A 16,422-nucleotide genomic window follows, 5' to 3' on the forward strand; every position below is an offset into this window, starting at 1 on the left:
TGGTGAATTTCGCTGAAATCAAATCACCCGAAACTAAAATCAATGCAAGCTTGATAAACTGCCTAGTTAATCTGGGAACAGTTTATCTAACGATAATTAATTACTTATATAGGTTCTTTGGATCCTTGCCGTCACAATACGTCTGAATAAGACACTTAAAAACTAAATTTACTTAATAAATGAGATCCCAAAAAACCTTCGAGGCAAATATTTCGCTCCATTTGACAATTTTTTTTTCGCCTTTTGTCAAACATTTAGAAAAAAATATACGTAATTAGGTAAATACTCCAAACCTACTTGTTTGTAAAAGTAATTCCATCTTTTTTTTTTTTTTTAATTTTTCGTATTCCGTAATTTTTTTTTCTTAAAATTTAATCACGATATCAAGTATAACCCGATTTGCGAACTTAAATAGAATTTTTTAAAAATCAAATACGATTACCCTGTCCTACAATATTCGTTTTATAGGCCACGATTTTGGTCTTCGTCGATCCGCCAGTTTTTGTTTATTTTTTTTTTTTTAAAGATATTTTTATTTCAATTGAAATTTTACTAGGTTTATTTAGGAAACTTTAGTAAATTCGTCATTTTGAAATAAGAATATCTATTTTTTTTTTTGTAAATCTTACGTATAAAAATTAAATTGGTAGTTGCTTATTTCTAACTTAAAATTATGAACGGTCATAGAAAGTCGAAGCTTCAACAAAAGAATAATATAATAATAATAATTTAAAAAAAAAAAAAAAAAAAAAACTAAAACACTTACTGCAAATATTTTTTTTTGAAAACAGTGTCTTTCTTTTGTCGCTCAAGCAGAAAAATGTAAAAGTAGATGTAGGTATAATGATTTTTTTCAAAACAATTATCTGCCTATATCTATGTATAGGTACATACCTATTTTTTTTTCTTGACATGAAATGTGGTGTTTGTTTTCTGTTTTTTTTTTTTGCTAAAATTCTTATTTTATATTATGGTGTTTCAATGTCTAGTATCCAAAACAAACATTTTTTTTTTAAATGTACCTTTAAGGATAAGGTTCTATTTCACGTGCGAAGTTTTACATACAGGGTGTCCAAAAAATGGAAAAAATTTGCACTGTGAAATTAGTTTTCTTATGTGATTTAGCCTGTTTAATTTTCGAAATGAGCAAACACCATCATTACAAAACTAGTAACTTAATTTGCGATAAATTTTGATCAAACTAGACAAAAGAATGTGATAACTGAAATTAAAAAATCTAGGTAAGTCATTGTATTTTTTTTCTCATGTGTTGCCTACTAAAACCTCAGCACGAAGGCAATTTCACAATTGTTCAAACGCATTTGCTGCCAAATTTAACCATTTTATCGTTACATTGGAAAATAAAAACGGGGGAAAAAAATAATAATAAGTCGCAATAAAAAGCAGGCAAACTGCACAAATAAATTTTGTACACAATTCGCCGCGTCATTAAGGTACGTTACATTTTATACTGCCGCAGCATGGTTCATGGAATGTCGACGAAAGGTTAGCCTGCACATTCCGTAAAACATTTAAAAATAATAAAAATGATAGACCCGCTAAAATATTCTGTCGAAACGTGGCTTTTAGAACAATCCCCATACGAGGGATACAACACTTATGAAATAAAAATAAAGAGAGATTCTCATCCATATATCCATCGATGTACCTAGACCCACCACAAAGGTCACTCGATCGACATAAAACCTCCTCTCTACAACACGTGAAGCGCCATTTATCTCTCACACACAAATTTTCCTAATTTCTTAAAAATAATAATAAATCCTTAAATGAATAATATCCGCATGAAAATTCAATCGTTTCGTGTTTTTAAAAATACGAGTAGTTACGCTTATATCGAGAAAAAATGCACTAAATAGGTACCGCTTATAATAAATTAACTAAATTTAAAAGAGATAATACTGATCCATGTGCTCATAACAATTCAAACTTATATTACTAGTTAATTATAATTAGAGTATTCTTAATTAGGTAGGTATATTAAAAATATGGTACTTATGTATACGAAAGAGCGCATATCTCTTGTTAGCCAAAAAATATGTCTCACGCTGACGTTTGATGCTTCGATCTCGACTTTTTTTTATCATCATTTTATAACAAAGGTATACGACGAAAGTTTCGCCTTCTTGGAGTGTTGCCTTTGATATAAATTCAAAAATAATGACTTAAATAATAAATAGGTAAGGTAGGTAGGTATTTTATTATTAAATTACATGATTGTTTCTTCCTCTCTTTTTGTTCTTATATCGCGAGTTTCGTCTTATAATAATACGATTTTTAATTAAATTAGGTACCTACAAAATACGAGGGTATCTAAAACGATGAAAATCAACTCGGGCGAAGGAGAAGAGGGGAAATAATAAAGGAATGTGATGGTGATCTAGTTTAATAGGTATAGCTAATTGGGTAGGTACTTAGGTACTTAGATTCTGTCTTAATGTCCCATATATAGTCAGTTTTCAATTACGTAACGAACAATATTATAATTGAATTTTTCCAATTTCCGATTCTTTTTAACGAACCACTTGATTCAAATTTACTCTCATCGTCAGTGATTCTGGAATGTCAAGTTGGAAAATGAATATGAAAAATTCGTTTCGTAAAAATTCAATAAGGTACTCAGCGGTGATTTGTCTCATTGTCTGACAAGAGAAAAGACATCAAGTGGTAACAAAAATGATTCGTAGAAAAATGAGACAGTTCGTTCGCGAACGATTCTTTTAGAAACAGAAGTAACAGACCTATACGAAAGATCGTTGAGAATCAACCAATAATTCACTCGTGAAAGAAATTGATCAATTTCCGAACAAATCATTCAGAAACGAAGTGATTGATTTTTTAATCGTTCGTGAACGATTCGCTCTGCTTGAAAACATCAAAAATCAAAACAAGTCAATATTTCTCCATACAAACGATTCACAAAAAGTGAATCAATTCGTTCGTTAACGATTCACCGAAACTGAATCAAAATATCAATTTGTTCGCGAACGAGTCACTTGAATGAATCAATTCGTTCGTGAACGATGCAAGGAAACTTGATCAATTCGTTCGCGAATGATTCACTAAAAAAAATGAATCAATTCGTTCGCGAATGATTTACCAAAACTGAAATTTGTTCGCGAACGAGTCACTTGAATGAATCAATTCGTTCGTGAACGATTCAAGGAAACTTGATCAATTCGTTCGCGAATGATTCACAAAAAAATGAATCAATTCGTTCGCGAATGATTCACTAAAAAATGTATCAATTCGTTCGCGAATGATTCAATAAAAATGAATCAATTCGTTCGTGAATGAATCAATTCGTTCGTGAACGATTCAAGGAAACTTGATCAATTCGTTCACGAATGATTCAATAAAAATGAATCAATTCGTTCGTGAACGATTCACCAAAACTGAATCAAAATATCAATTTGTTCGATGTTCGCGAACGAGTCACTTGAATGAATCAATTCGTTCGTGGACGATTCAAGGAAACTTGATCAATTCGTTCGCGAATGATTCACTAAAAAATGAATCAATTCGTTCGCAAATGATTCACAAAAAATGAATATGAATCAATTCGTTCGCGAATAATTTAGATTTACTAAAAAAATGAAAATGAATCAATTCGTTCGCGAACGATTCACTAAAAAATTAATTAGAATCTACTCGTTCATGCATAATGGGTCCTTAAAAATGAACTGATTCGTTCGCGAACGAGATTCGCCAAAAAAATGGACCTATTTTCTACATAGGTAAATGATTCGTTTGAAAACAAATAACTGATTAGTATGAATGATTAGTTCAATTCGAACATGTAGGGCTTGGAACCAGAAACCGTAACCATAACCACTCACACCAAATCGATTTTTCCCTTAATTAATTTTAATTTGTGAACTATTCGAGATAAATAAGACATTATAACTTACAAATTACAATCAACTCTTACACATCAAAAGTTAAATTCCGACAACTCCGAACCACAATGAAAAATTGGATCCTCTGGGACGACCCCGATAAATTATTACTATTTTTCTTTTAATCTAGATAATATATACGTATAGGAACTATTTTGGAAATCCGTGACTTAGAAAATAATCACCGGATGTATGGTTTTACGTGCGCAAAATACCGCAACAATTAATTCTAGGGGTTTCTAAGAAAGAAAAAAAAACAAATGGAACTTAACGTGCTTGATTTTAGATTCTTAAAACTTAATTAAGGTTATACTAATTTTTACGAGATCATTTTGTCAATTTTTTTTTTTTTAATACTTAGAAATAATCCGTTTTTTCAGTAGGTAGTTGCAGCTGACAAGTAATAAGGTAAAATACGAAATGAAAAACGTCTACATATTCATCATACACGTGCCTCCTAATAACTTAAAAATAGGTATAAAACGGATGACGAATTAATTTTTTTTATGCTAATTCAGTTTCACCAATTCAAACATCGTTCAATAAAACTGATACTTAATCGATGCTTTGAAATTTGAATTTCATTCTACAAAACGAAACGTCGTGTAAAATAATGTAAATATAAAAAGATGTGAAAAATCTGGTAAAATCTTCTAAATTGTCCCAATCAATTAACAGAGCTCATGAGTTCATAAAAAAAATTAAATAAAAAAAACGCGAATTTGACGAACCTTAAACGATACCATTAATCATATAAATGCATCGGTATTCGGCAATCATTAATAGAAAAAAAAATACAGCCTTACAGGGCCGTATTTACGTATAGGCAGTATAGGCAGCTGCCTAGGGCGGCAAATTTTAGGGGGCGGCAGATTTTTGCTTTTGAAAAAAAATAAATCATATGGATTTGGCAAAAATTACCTACGGAAATGTACAGATTTCTCGATTTTTATCCAATAAAACATGCCAAAATGGGCGTTTTTTCGTTTCTTGACCCCATTTTTTCAAAAAAATTTTCGCTCTCGCTTCGCTCGAGCAGTAACTTTTACTTTTCTTCCTTTAGAATTATCCCACGCCTCAAACAGTTCCCTACCTCTAATTTTGAGTTTTCATGCCCAAAAATTTGGTTTTTCACGCGGTCAAAAACTCAAAATCAAGAAACACGTTTTTTTTTTAAGTTTTTTTTTTTTTAGTGTACGGAAACTTGCGGATTTCATTTTTTATAAAAAAATACGGATTTAAAATAGATTTTTTGGATGCCAGCACTTTATGAAAAATAATAAACAAATGCAATGTTTCTGATATTCAATATGTAGATATTGATATTGTATATATCAGTTACGTTTTGTATATTCAGTATATTTTGATTAAAAATTGAATTATGGGTGGGCATAAATTTTCACACAAACCAAACAAATTGTGGGGGAGGAAGGGGCGGCAAATTTTTTTCTGCCTAGGGCGGCCTAATGTTAAATCCGGCCCTGCAGCCTTATGATTATTTGATCGATGAAACCTCTCTTAACAGTAAGTAGGTAATCTTAACGAATAAAATCAATCGTAAAAATAAATAAATTGTTAGGTATTCTTTACGCAAGACTAATACAAGCCATAAAACCCCCAATCTCCTCCCTAATCATGATCAGATCATACGAGAAAATGGTGTCGTAAAAATTATTTAAATTTCAATAGGTAATTTAGAAAAAAAAATTTAAATAGGTAAATAAATTAAGTAAAATAAAACAACCGAACGAATATGTTTTTTTTGAGCATGTTTATATTGTGTTAAAATGGCGACGGATTCACTTGGAATTTCTCTAAGCGAAAGGGTAACTTGGGAATACATGGTATGCTAAAAAAAAAAATCAATATTTGGCCTACGTCAGGTTTCGATCTCCCGTAAGCTCAGTCTATCGATAAAATCCAGTCCATGGTATCGGTTCGTTGTGTCCATATTCAAATTAAGATCGACTAATTGTCATATATATATTAGTCTATCATCCGAGGTGATTTTTATCTTCGTAAAAGTTTGAGTTATTTCCGGAATGTACGAGTGTATTCATGACAAAAATATTTGGTAAGATACGAAACAAAAAATTGTAAAAGAAAAAGGAAAAACTCACAACAAACGCGATAAACGCGTAGAAACCATATCTACCTAAGATATACGGTTTTCACATTACGAACATGGCATTTGCTATGTACATCCACATGTAACATTGACCCTGATCCGCAGTCAATGGATCAGGAAAGGTGTTTTGTGAGTAAATCATCGTATCCATTCTCTTATGTTGGGAGTGTGTTTTTGGCTCACCTGAAACATGAAGAAAATAAAAATTGATTAATTTCGTGATTTTATTAATTTTTTTGTTTTTTAAATGGCCTCTATGTGAACAGGTTATGATATAAGTGGCTTAAACATGCTGCATATGCTTCATGCCTCTCACAATCAGTAACGTTGCTTAGCTAAAAAAACCTTTCTCAGGATTTGAAAACTATAAAGTGTAGAAGTGCATTCCCCACAATCTTTCAAACCACTGTATGAAAATTTTGGATTATTGAATACTTGTTCAAATTTTGGTTACTGGTCCATTTTTAAAAAAGTACGATAGATTTTAGATTTTTGAACAGTTTTTTCCAAGAAGGGTTTGGAGGGGAGAGGGCAGGAGTCTTCTTACTAGGAGCATAAATTTTGGTACTCGTAACAGCAATTTTTCCCCAATTTTTCCAGCACCAAAAAATCGATTTTATTGGAAAATCCAAGGGTCCTGCTGAAAAAATAAAAACAACAATCAAACTTACGAAATTGAGCATAAAATTTTCCATCAATAAAATGTTATTAGGTAGGTATTATTTTGTTAGGAGACTTTATTTTTGAGTTTCGATTTTTTTTCCTTCAAATTTTCAATCTTTTAGGACCCCAAAAACACAGAAAAAAATGAATAAAACAGATGCATTGTTTTTCATTTTGAATGATAAAAGCTAAAATTGATCCTTAAATTTTTCTGAAAAAATTACAAAAATATGAGTTTTAAAACAGGCAAAACGCCTGCGGTGTTTGAATAAAATTACCCTACTATCAATAAAAAAGAAAAATTTATAAAAAAGGTACAAACGATAAAAAAAATTTCAAAATATTTACCGTCAACTAACGCTTGCGCTATATGGTTCTCTCTGGAGCGATATTTTTGCAAAATATAGGCACGCCCAGAAAGAAACACGCATTCGCGACAAAATTGATTGCTCTTCGATACTTTATACATATAGTCTCACTTTCTCATATATGTACGACGATCTTACGTCACTTATTATTTTTATTTTAAATATAGGTGCCTACATATTAATAATTATATCGCATCGAAACGGTCACATCAAGGACGAGATGCCTGTTACAGGTGACAAAATATCACACGATGAGGTACCTCACCTACCACGTGTATAACAAGAAGGAATACTTGGACAAATTGTAGAGTGGGCGTGTAATTGGATCCCTATTCCCTACGTTGGTAAAACGTGACTTAGTTACGAGGTGCATAACATTACACGAAAATTTAACCCGAGCTGTCATTCGCACATTGTGATAAAGGTGTACACAACCTACCTACATACAGGTACCAAAGCAGGCAATCATCAAAACAAAAATATCGCGATGATAATTCCTATTTCTACACACGAAATGGGTATGGTATCGTTCGAAAAAAATGACGCACGTTTTCATTTTTTTCGGTGTTAGTCTTTTTCAAGTGGAAACGAATGGTAAATGGAAAGGAAAATACTGTCAGTAACAATTATTTCGAGATGAAATACTTCGTACGTCATAACTTTATAACAGGTATATTTCCGGTGTACGTATTACAATGGCCAATGGGACAAATACCTGCAAAAGACATCTCGTGTGTTTTTTACATCGTTCGATGTTATTAACAAAAAAAAAAAAACAGAAAGGAAACATATCTACTCTTCAATGAGTACCTACTACCTACCTATTAGGTATAGTTGTTTACAAATTTGAGAAAAATTTATTTATAGGTTTATTCATATTATTCCACCTATATACCTCAGTAGGCAATTATCAAGACAAACAAAGACAATAATTTCAATTCCTACACATAAGAATGAGTACCTATAGTTAGTGAAAAATGTCGCAAGTTTCCTACTTTATCAATTTTGGGTTTTCCAGGAGGAAACGGATGTTAAATGAAAAGGAAATTCTGTCAGCAACAACTACTTATTTTGGGATGAAATTCTATGCATCATATTTATTTTTATACCAGGTATATTTCCAATACGTCATGAACAACCAAAATGGCTCTAATGATTGTGAAAGCCACTTGAATTCAACATATGTAGGTAGGTAGAGGTACCTACTACCTACATACGTTGTCAGACTCACGTGTTTTTTTTCACTTCATTGGGTATTATTATGAAAAACAGGAATATTATCGATGGTGTTGTGGATAAAAGGCCAAACTGAGTTTCCAACTTGCATTCTAAACTCGAAAGTGTCATATCATTGTACTAAGGAGTAGTTTGGCCGATGTATCAATTTTTTTGATGAAGGCAACTCATTCGCTTTCCATTATTATCCACTGATAATATTTTTTCTAGCTTGAGAAATTTATAATGATGAAATAGTTCGAGAGTGGACAGATTGGCCCTTTTGTATTTGTTCAACCTACAGGTTCAACATGAAAAAAAGGGCCAATCTGATAAATTTGGCAAAAAATAATAGATGTTTTGTTGTTGATAAATGGCAAATGCTTAGCAAATGGGAAATATTCGGCCGCGAAATGAAAGCTCATATAGTCTAATATTGTATGTAGGGGTGAAATCGATTTGTTATCAGTCATCAGTGAAGGTTCGAGCTTTGGTATCTTTTTTAATCATCTTCAGAATGAACTCTTTTTTTTGACGGATAAAATTCGTTTCCTGAGGCTCTTTTGATATTTTAATTTCTAGAAAAACCAACAGAATTACTCAAATGTGTCCAAATAATGCCAAATACTTATACAGCGTACTCAAATTACCTGAATTTTTGGTCTTTGGTTCAGGTTCAAATAGTTTAGCAAATCCGTCATCTCGATCCTTCCTCATTTCATTTCTATTGAGAAAGAAGTTGTGATTTTGTAGCCTGAAGTCTCAGGTACACGATATGAGTTATAGAAAAAATTTTGGAGGCCTTCGAATGGGCCGAGGAAAAAATTTCAGGTCATGCAGGATACACAAGTAGGTACACTTTGCGCTCTACCGGCGAGACTAATTCTTATAGCAAGCTGCATGAGCAGTAATTTTGTAGTCTGAAGTTACAGGAACATGGTGATGTATTTAGTTTTTCTGTACAACATGCTGTAACAATGTTGAACATGTCCAAAGTGACTTGGGCGTTTTTTTTTTAGTGAAAATTAACATCACTTAGCTATACCATGATCTCGTTGAATTCATTCAAGAATATTTGTACAAGTCAAACAAAAAAAACTGAATACACCGCCGTGTTCCTGAGGCTTTGGACTATCAAATGATTGCACACACTGCTTGATATAGATATTAGACTTGCTACTAGACCGCAATGTACGATACTCCAGCCCCATCAACCGAATAACTTTTCTCAAAAATTTCAAATACGATCAACATTTTTTCGAGTTGTAGGTATCTAAAAACTGAACACACCACCGTCTTCCTAAAACTTCAAGCTATAAAATGAGCGCTCATTTGGTTCAAAATACTCGTACCTCCATATAGGCTCTCCTCCAGAGCACTGTTGGCGATACTTTTTAATCCACCCTCGTATTATTTTGTTTACTCGTAGGTCTGGGTTTTCTGAGATCATTTTGGTACATTTGCAATTTTTTTTAAATTACTGGCCATCAAAGATAAATTTGTAGTGGTCTGTAATGTAACAAAAAAAGTAAAAAAATAGTTCAGTTTCGCCGTTTTGGATTATACTTTCATGTAAAAAAATGCAGATTGGCCCTTTCGTATTTACTCAAAATGACCGAGAACAGATTTGCCCTTTGGAAAAAAAAAACAGTTTGGCCTTTTATCCACAACACCATCGTTATGCCCTTTGCAAAGAGTATCTAGTTGTTTAAAAATGTCATAAAATTGGGAAAGATTCAAGAAAAACGTGGCTTTTATAATTTATATTATTCCATCTATACCTTAATAGGCAATCATCAAGACAAATAGCGACAATAATCCAGGTGGAGCATGCTCATGACCCCCTCCCCCCAGCCCTCTTGGCAGAAACGTAATTTCAATTTCTATTCACTAATTTGGAAAATCTTTAGGGGAACTTTTCCAAAACTGTAAATTAAGAAATTCATTAGAGCTTCGGAGTGACTCAAACATGTCCTTATTCAGTTTTTAAGGTTCAAAATTTGAGACATATTCTAACATCAGCTTTCTACCTCAATCTTCAAAATTGAAATAATAATACTTCAATTCTCCTTTCTATCCCAAATTTTTTAGATAGATACCTACCAGCTAAGTTACATGATATTTTCAACAACAAAAAAAAAAAATTTATTAGCTACCAAATTAGATTTTAATCCGATTATAGACCATCATTATTGCTTAAAAATTACACTTTTTTTCAAGCTTTTTTTTCACAAAAAGTAGGTACTATACAAACAAATTCTAAATTAGAAATAGCGCAGTCATTAAACTGAACAAAACCATCAAAAGAAGATTTTCAAATTAATTTCTCTGTTTAGATGCTCTTGAGCCATTTTTTTTAAAGATTTCACATCAATTAAAATTCAAAAATAGAAAAATTATAACAAAAAATCTACTTTGATGATGATGATCTTGTCAAGCTCAAATTACTGTATTAAAATATCTTTCAAAAGTTCTTGGGTGTATTCTGAACTGAAAAAAAATTGGTGAACGATTTTTCGTAAGGTTGAGGGAGGATGAGTGGCAATTTTGCTTTTTACTCCACAAAGTTGAAATTCAACACATCATTTTAGGAGCTCAATGGGAAGAATTCTCACAGTAAGTACGCCTTTCCCCAATACTACATACTTAAGGCAAGCATTTTCTAAGGTTAAGGGTAAGGTGCCATAATATCGACCCCCTAGTTTATTTTTGGAATTTCTCTAAGCCAAATTGAGCTGGAAATGCCGGTGATGGCTTAAACGATAGCCTCACCCTTCTAGTTTAATATGCCAAACCTCCAAGCCCCGAAATTTTCATTTACGATCTCTCCAAACATTTTAGTGAAAAGTGTCAAATTTGAGTACCGAAAAAAAGTGGCCCTAATATCGACCCACCCAAAAAACCTGTCAAAAGTGAATAAAAAACACAGAAATCAAAGTATAAAACGTTAAAACGAATATTTATTTGTCCACATAAGATTATTAAAGTATTTGAACGAGTTTGCGAGTATGTAGGTAATAGGTATAACCTCATCATTCGCGCGACGACGTTACATAATCTTTTAGTGTGGTTAAAGGAACCTCAAATTTTTTTAATGCAACTCTATACCCGCATTGTTTATTCCTCACAGCTTTCACTATAACTTCATCATCGAATCTTAGGCCAATTTTTTTCGTTTTATTGTATTTTTCGGCATATCTGTAGAAAAAAACGTCTTGAAATTGCCAAAACAGTGGGTGGGTCGGAATTAGGGCCCCACATAACAATTAGATGTTTCAAGATCTGGGAAAATTACCTGTATCGTGATCCAAAAACTAATTGCACGTAATTATTATTCAACATAACACCATTGGACAGCACTTTTCACTTAATTAATTCGCTAAAAATTATTTTGGAGGGAATGATTTGAAAAAGAAGCAAAATAATGTTTTGACTTTTTGATTTTCGTTTTTTGCGCATAATTTTCTACCATTTCACTTTAGAGTGATGATTTTGGTCTCATTCGCTTTTTCTGTGAAAAAGGAACCAGAAAACATTTTTCCCGCGAAGAGTGGGACATTATCTGACGAATTAGGGGGTGGGTCGGAATTAGGGCCTTATGAAAACATTTTCTGACGACATAAGAGCCCTTCAGTTTAGATATATTATCGAACTTTTGGTACCTATTTTTTTTTTTTTTTTGTAAAGTAATTTTGTAAAAGAAAAGAAAACTCTTAATTTGTATTTTTTTTCAAGTTGATTGGACGGGCGGAAGGAGAGGGTACAAAAAGCTAGATTGAAAATCTGTGTATCTCGATTTTTAAAACTTAACATGATTTTTAAAAAAACATTCGAAATATGTTAAGAAACACTTGCTGGATTTTGATTTATCGAGATTGTTTTAATTTTTTTTAAACATATGTATCTACAATAGGCTTAAGTGTTTCTCTAATGTTGAATTGAAAAAAAAAATACTTTTGGGCAAATTTCGTCCTAATTTTTTTAAATCATAAAATATACTCGCTTGGAAAAATTTCAATTCGTAAATTACTTCTGAACACTTCATAGGTTACGTACCTAGCCTTTTAAGCAGAAACGTGTCCATAATTCAAAACTTTTCTTTTCATCGAGAAACTTCGCTCTCATTTTTTTCAATTTTTCAAAATTGTTTGAACTATTGAACCGAGTGAAGTGAAGGTTAAGAGAATGAAGTTTTAGCTTCCTCCATCCCTCCTATTTATCTTTCAAAAAATGAAAGAAAAATTCAAAACATGGAAAAACGACAAAAAGTCCCCTCTGCTAAGAAAGTCTAAAATCAAAGATTTATTTTTTGATTTACTCAACAAGACTTTTTCAAGTTGACAAAGTGAGACAAAAAATTGTAAAATCGATACCTAATAATTACTTACCTAAGTCTGACAAAGTTTTAAAAAATTATTTTTGGAAATTTGACATGATTTTAACAATTTTTTAATTTTTGCTCAAGTTTTTATTCACACATTTGATACCTATTTAAAGTCTACTTTAACTTTAACATGACTGAAATGTCAGAAATAGTACTTGGGTTATTTTTTTCAAGTCCTTAGAAGTCAAAAATTGCGTTAAATTCTTGACATTATGTCAGACTTTGAAAATTTTTCTTAAAAATTTACGAATTTCTGACATTTTACATAATACTTAATGTCAAACTTTTAAAAATGGAAAAAAAATCAATGAATTCTTGTCATTGTGTCAGACTTTTAGAGAGTTGGAAAAAAGAACCAATTTCTGACATTTCAAGATATGTACCTATTATGTTTGACTATAAAATTATGTCAAATTTGCAAAAAAGAAATGTTGATAAGTACATACATATTTTGTCACACTTGTATTTTTATTTGGAATTCATACAGATTGAGTCAACTGTAGCAAAAAAAAACATGTCCCCGATCTAAGACTTTCCTTAAAGAGGAGACTTCATTTTCATTTTTCTCTCGAATCTTAATCTTTTTTGGTAACCTTATCATTCGTGTTTATCAAATTCAATAAAATTTGAAGGAAAACAGGAAGAAACATACAAGAATCATTTTCCAAAGGATTTAGAGCTGTGAAAAAATCACGACAAAATTTTCGTTCCAATGGTCATAATCGAAAACTTAATTAGGTACCTAAATGATAAGCCAACTCTCCAGAAAATCGTACTTCCTCATCATCACTCTACCTATGTATCACATAAGCACTCAGTTACTACGAAAATGGGTAGCCACAATAACTAAGATTTGAATAAAAAAAAAGGGACATGCGAACTCTAAATCGAAAACATCATTCAAAATATACGGCTCCATTCCGTCTAAATTATACCTATCCCTTCTCTATCTGCAGCCCTGACCAGTTGGCATGAAGGGCTGGAGGAAATATGGAAGATTTAATGATCTCGTGGGAGCCTATAAATAATGGTGAACCATGTACGATAATCGAATTGCATCACCGTGTTGTCTGACCTCTTGAATCATCTGCGAGTAGCTAGATACAGTAGATATTGGGTATGAATGTCGTCTCAACTCACCATTGCTTATTGACACAGTTGGTATGTTTCTCACAAGTTTATGTATACGTACTAAACTTACGACAATATCTACTTGAAAAGGGAGGCAAGCGGGTAATTAGATACAGATCGCAAACGATGCTTTTTCAGTGAGTGGTTGAATAAGTTTCGTGAAAGAAACGCTATACGTAGGTACCTTCAAAACAAACCAATAACCCTCCAAGTGTAATGTAGGTACCTACCTATTCAGTTAAATGAAGTATGTAGGGTGCGCAAAAATATCGAGTACCCCGAAGAAAGTTTTTTGTTGAAAATATATTTAGGTTGGCAACGTGAAATACATAGATGCATATGATTAGCTAGTGGAATGTTATCAACTCAGTCCAACAACCAATCATGTGCTATCATTATTATCATTCACTGTGACCAACCGAAATATTAAGCAGAACACTTTTTTGGGGGTAAGTACTACTTGATATTTCTGTGCACCCTGTAGATTATCATTATGTAGATAAAGGTATAGGAAAGTTAGAATAGGTAGTCAAACATTTTGCAAAATAACAACCATTTTTTTTCTTTTTTTTTTTGGTTGGAATTTTTTTCAAATATTTTCTCAACAATGCTCATGCACTTTCAAAAAAACACTCATTTCATTTGCCCATTTCGACCACGTTGTATTCCTTTTTTTACACATTGTACCTACTTAATTATCGCTCAGATACTCGAACTACCACTACAGTCACGTGTGAAAAAACGAAACCTTTTGCGGATGCTACAAATACAACGTCAAATAACCCGAATAGATACCCTATTCACTAGACTCCAATTATAACTACACAAAAGAACTCAGCTCAAAGAAAAGAAAAAGCCTGCTGGAAAAATTTCATTTTCAAACATCCATTAAAATTAAACAAAGCTGATCTACGACGATAAAGCAGACACAATTTATACTTTTCTCATTCTTTTCCACAAATCACTCGATACCAAAAAGTCATAAAATATAGTCTACGAGTTGAACACCCTTGCGCTTCGCAGCTCGAGTTTAAATGGCCCTAGAAATCTTCAAAGCAACCCGACGTTTCGTTAATTAAATTTCCCCAAAAAAAAGTCACGCGATACTTTCGAAGAGCAATATTTTAAAACGTAGAATTCTATTAAAGTTTTCAAAATTATGACATTTTGATGCAGATTAAAAAACCGCATGACTACAAGGTTAAAAATGAGTCACAAACTGATGAACGACATGTTCAGCGTGTTGTAGACTGACACGTTAAAACCACAAATGAATAGGCGGCCTAAACCCAGATTAACGATGAGTTTACTTTCAGTTTTTTTATAACATTGCATTGATTTTTCTTGTTTCCATTCATGAAAATATGTAGGTAGGTAGGTAGGTAGGTAGGTAGGTACCTAATTCAAATTCAGATTACAATATAATGTTGAGTTTTGAAGTTTTCTTATTCGTTAAAAAACAAAGATAGGAAATTTAAAAAAAAAACGAAAAATATTTTGTTTAAACACCTGCATCATCCTCTTTCAGAAAAAATCCAAAACAATGAATTTAAAAATATTACGCAATCTTACGCAAGCAATCGAAAAGTTTCGAACCTGCAAAAAAAAAAACTCGATAAAATCTATATAAATTCAAAAACTTACAATTAGCCGAGTTGAAATTTACGTCACCGGCATTTTCGGCAACTTTTACATCGCGTCACCAAAGCACAACTTTACATTACCGGAAACATTCGGCAATTGAGTAACGTTAGCCGTTAACTTGTTTCAGCAGCTGAAATGCTTTTCAAATCCCCCTTAAACGTCTCGACGAGCGAGGTATCCGCGGAAGCTAGCGGTACAATATGGCGGAAAACTCGCAGCTTTTGCTGGAGAATGTTGCAAAGTGGAGCCGAAGCCGTAAGCGCAACCCGACTTGGCTTTTTAGCACGTTTGCTCGACCAAGTGCCAGTTTTGGTTGCGCGCGATGAAAGGTTAACGACGAATTTTTGTCATTCTCGACCAGAGATAACCTCTACAAGTTTACAACACCGGTAGAATAGCAAAAGACTGCGAATCAAATCGAACAGAAAGAAATTCATCGAGGAATGAAGGACGAGGTGAAGAAGGGAGAGAGGGTCGTTTGACAATGTAAAGTTCACTTATAACCTTGACATTCGTGGAAAATTTATGTGGCTCGACAACCTTGCGAATTTCGACCCATCAATAAGGACTCGCCATCGCCATGCTGGCTGAAGCGCTCAAGATAGTGATGGAGATTCTCGACACTATTTTGGTTTCTTATTTTACTGCCTGAGGGTTCCAAAAGTGAGCTTTGGGTTTGAAAAAAACGACGTGATCTTGGTACCTACTTTGTATCATATTTCTGTCAAATTCCATTCTTTGATACCTTTAATCATTTTCTATAACAGAGGTAGAGAATTCGCCCAAAATGTGCTGATTCAAAAAAAATTATCAGACCATTGACCGATTATGCAATTGAAATTTTTTCAACTTTTTTCCCCAAACAAGTAATTTTTTCTACAATATAAAAAAAATAAATGTGAAAATAAATCGAAAAAAATTGCATAAAATAATGATATGTGTCATAATCATAAATACGCGGCTATCTAA

The 16,422-nt window shown here is 32.5% G+C and overlaps 1 long non-coding RNA gene across 1 annotated transcript; it reads right to left on the bottom strand.

Annotated features, from left to right (window-relative positions):
* Positions 1-8,944: 8,944 nt before the first annotated feature.
* Positions 8,945-9,966, bottom strand: LOC135843986 (uncharacterized). Its single transcript, XR_010558424.1, has 2 exons — positions 9,901-9,966; positions 8,945-9,803 (listed from the first exon to the last, which is right to left on the bottom strand). It is a non-coding gene; the product is annotated as an uncharacterized LOC135843986 (long non-coding RNA).
* Between the last annotated feature and the right edge of the window lie 6,456 nt (positions 9,967-16,422).

The sequence above is a fragment of the Planococcus citri genome, chromosome 4, assembly GCF_950023065.1.
Source record: "Planococcus citri chromosome 4, ihPlaCitr1.1, whole genome shotgun sequence".
In the NCBI taxonomy this organism is placed as follows: Eukaryota; Metazoa; Arthropoda; class Insecta; order Hemiptera; family Pseudococcidae; genus Planococcus; species Planococcus citri.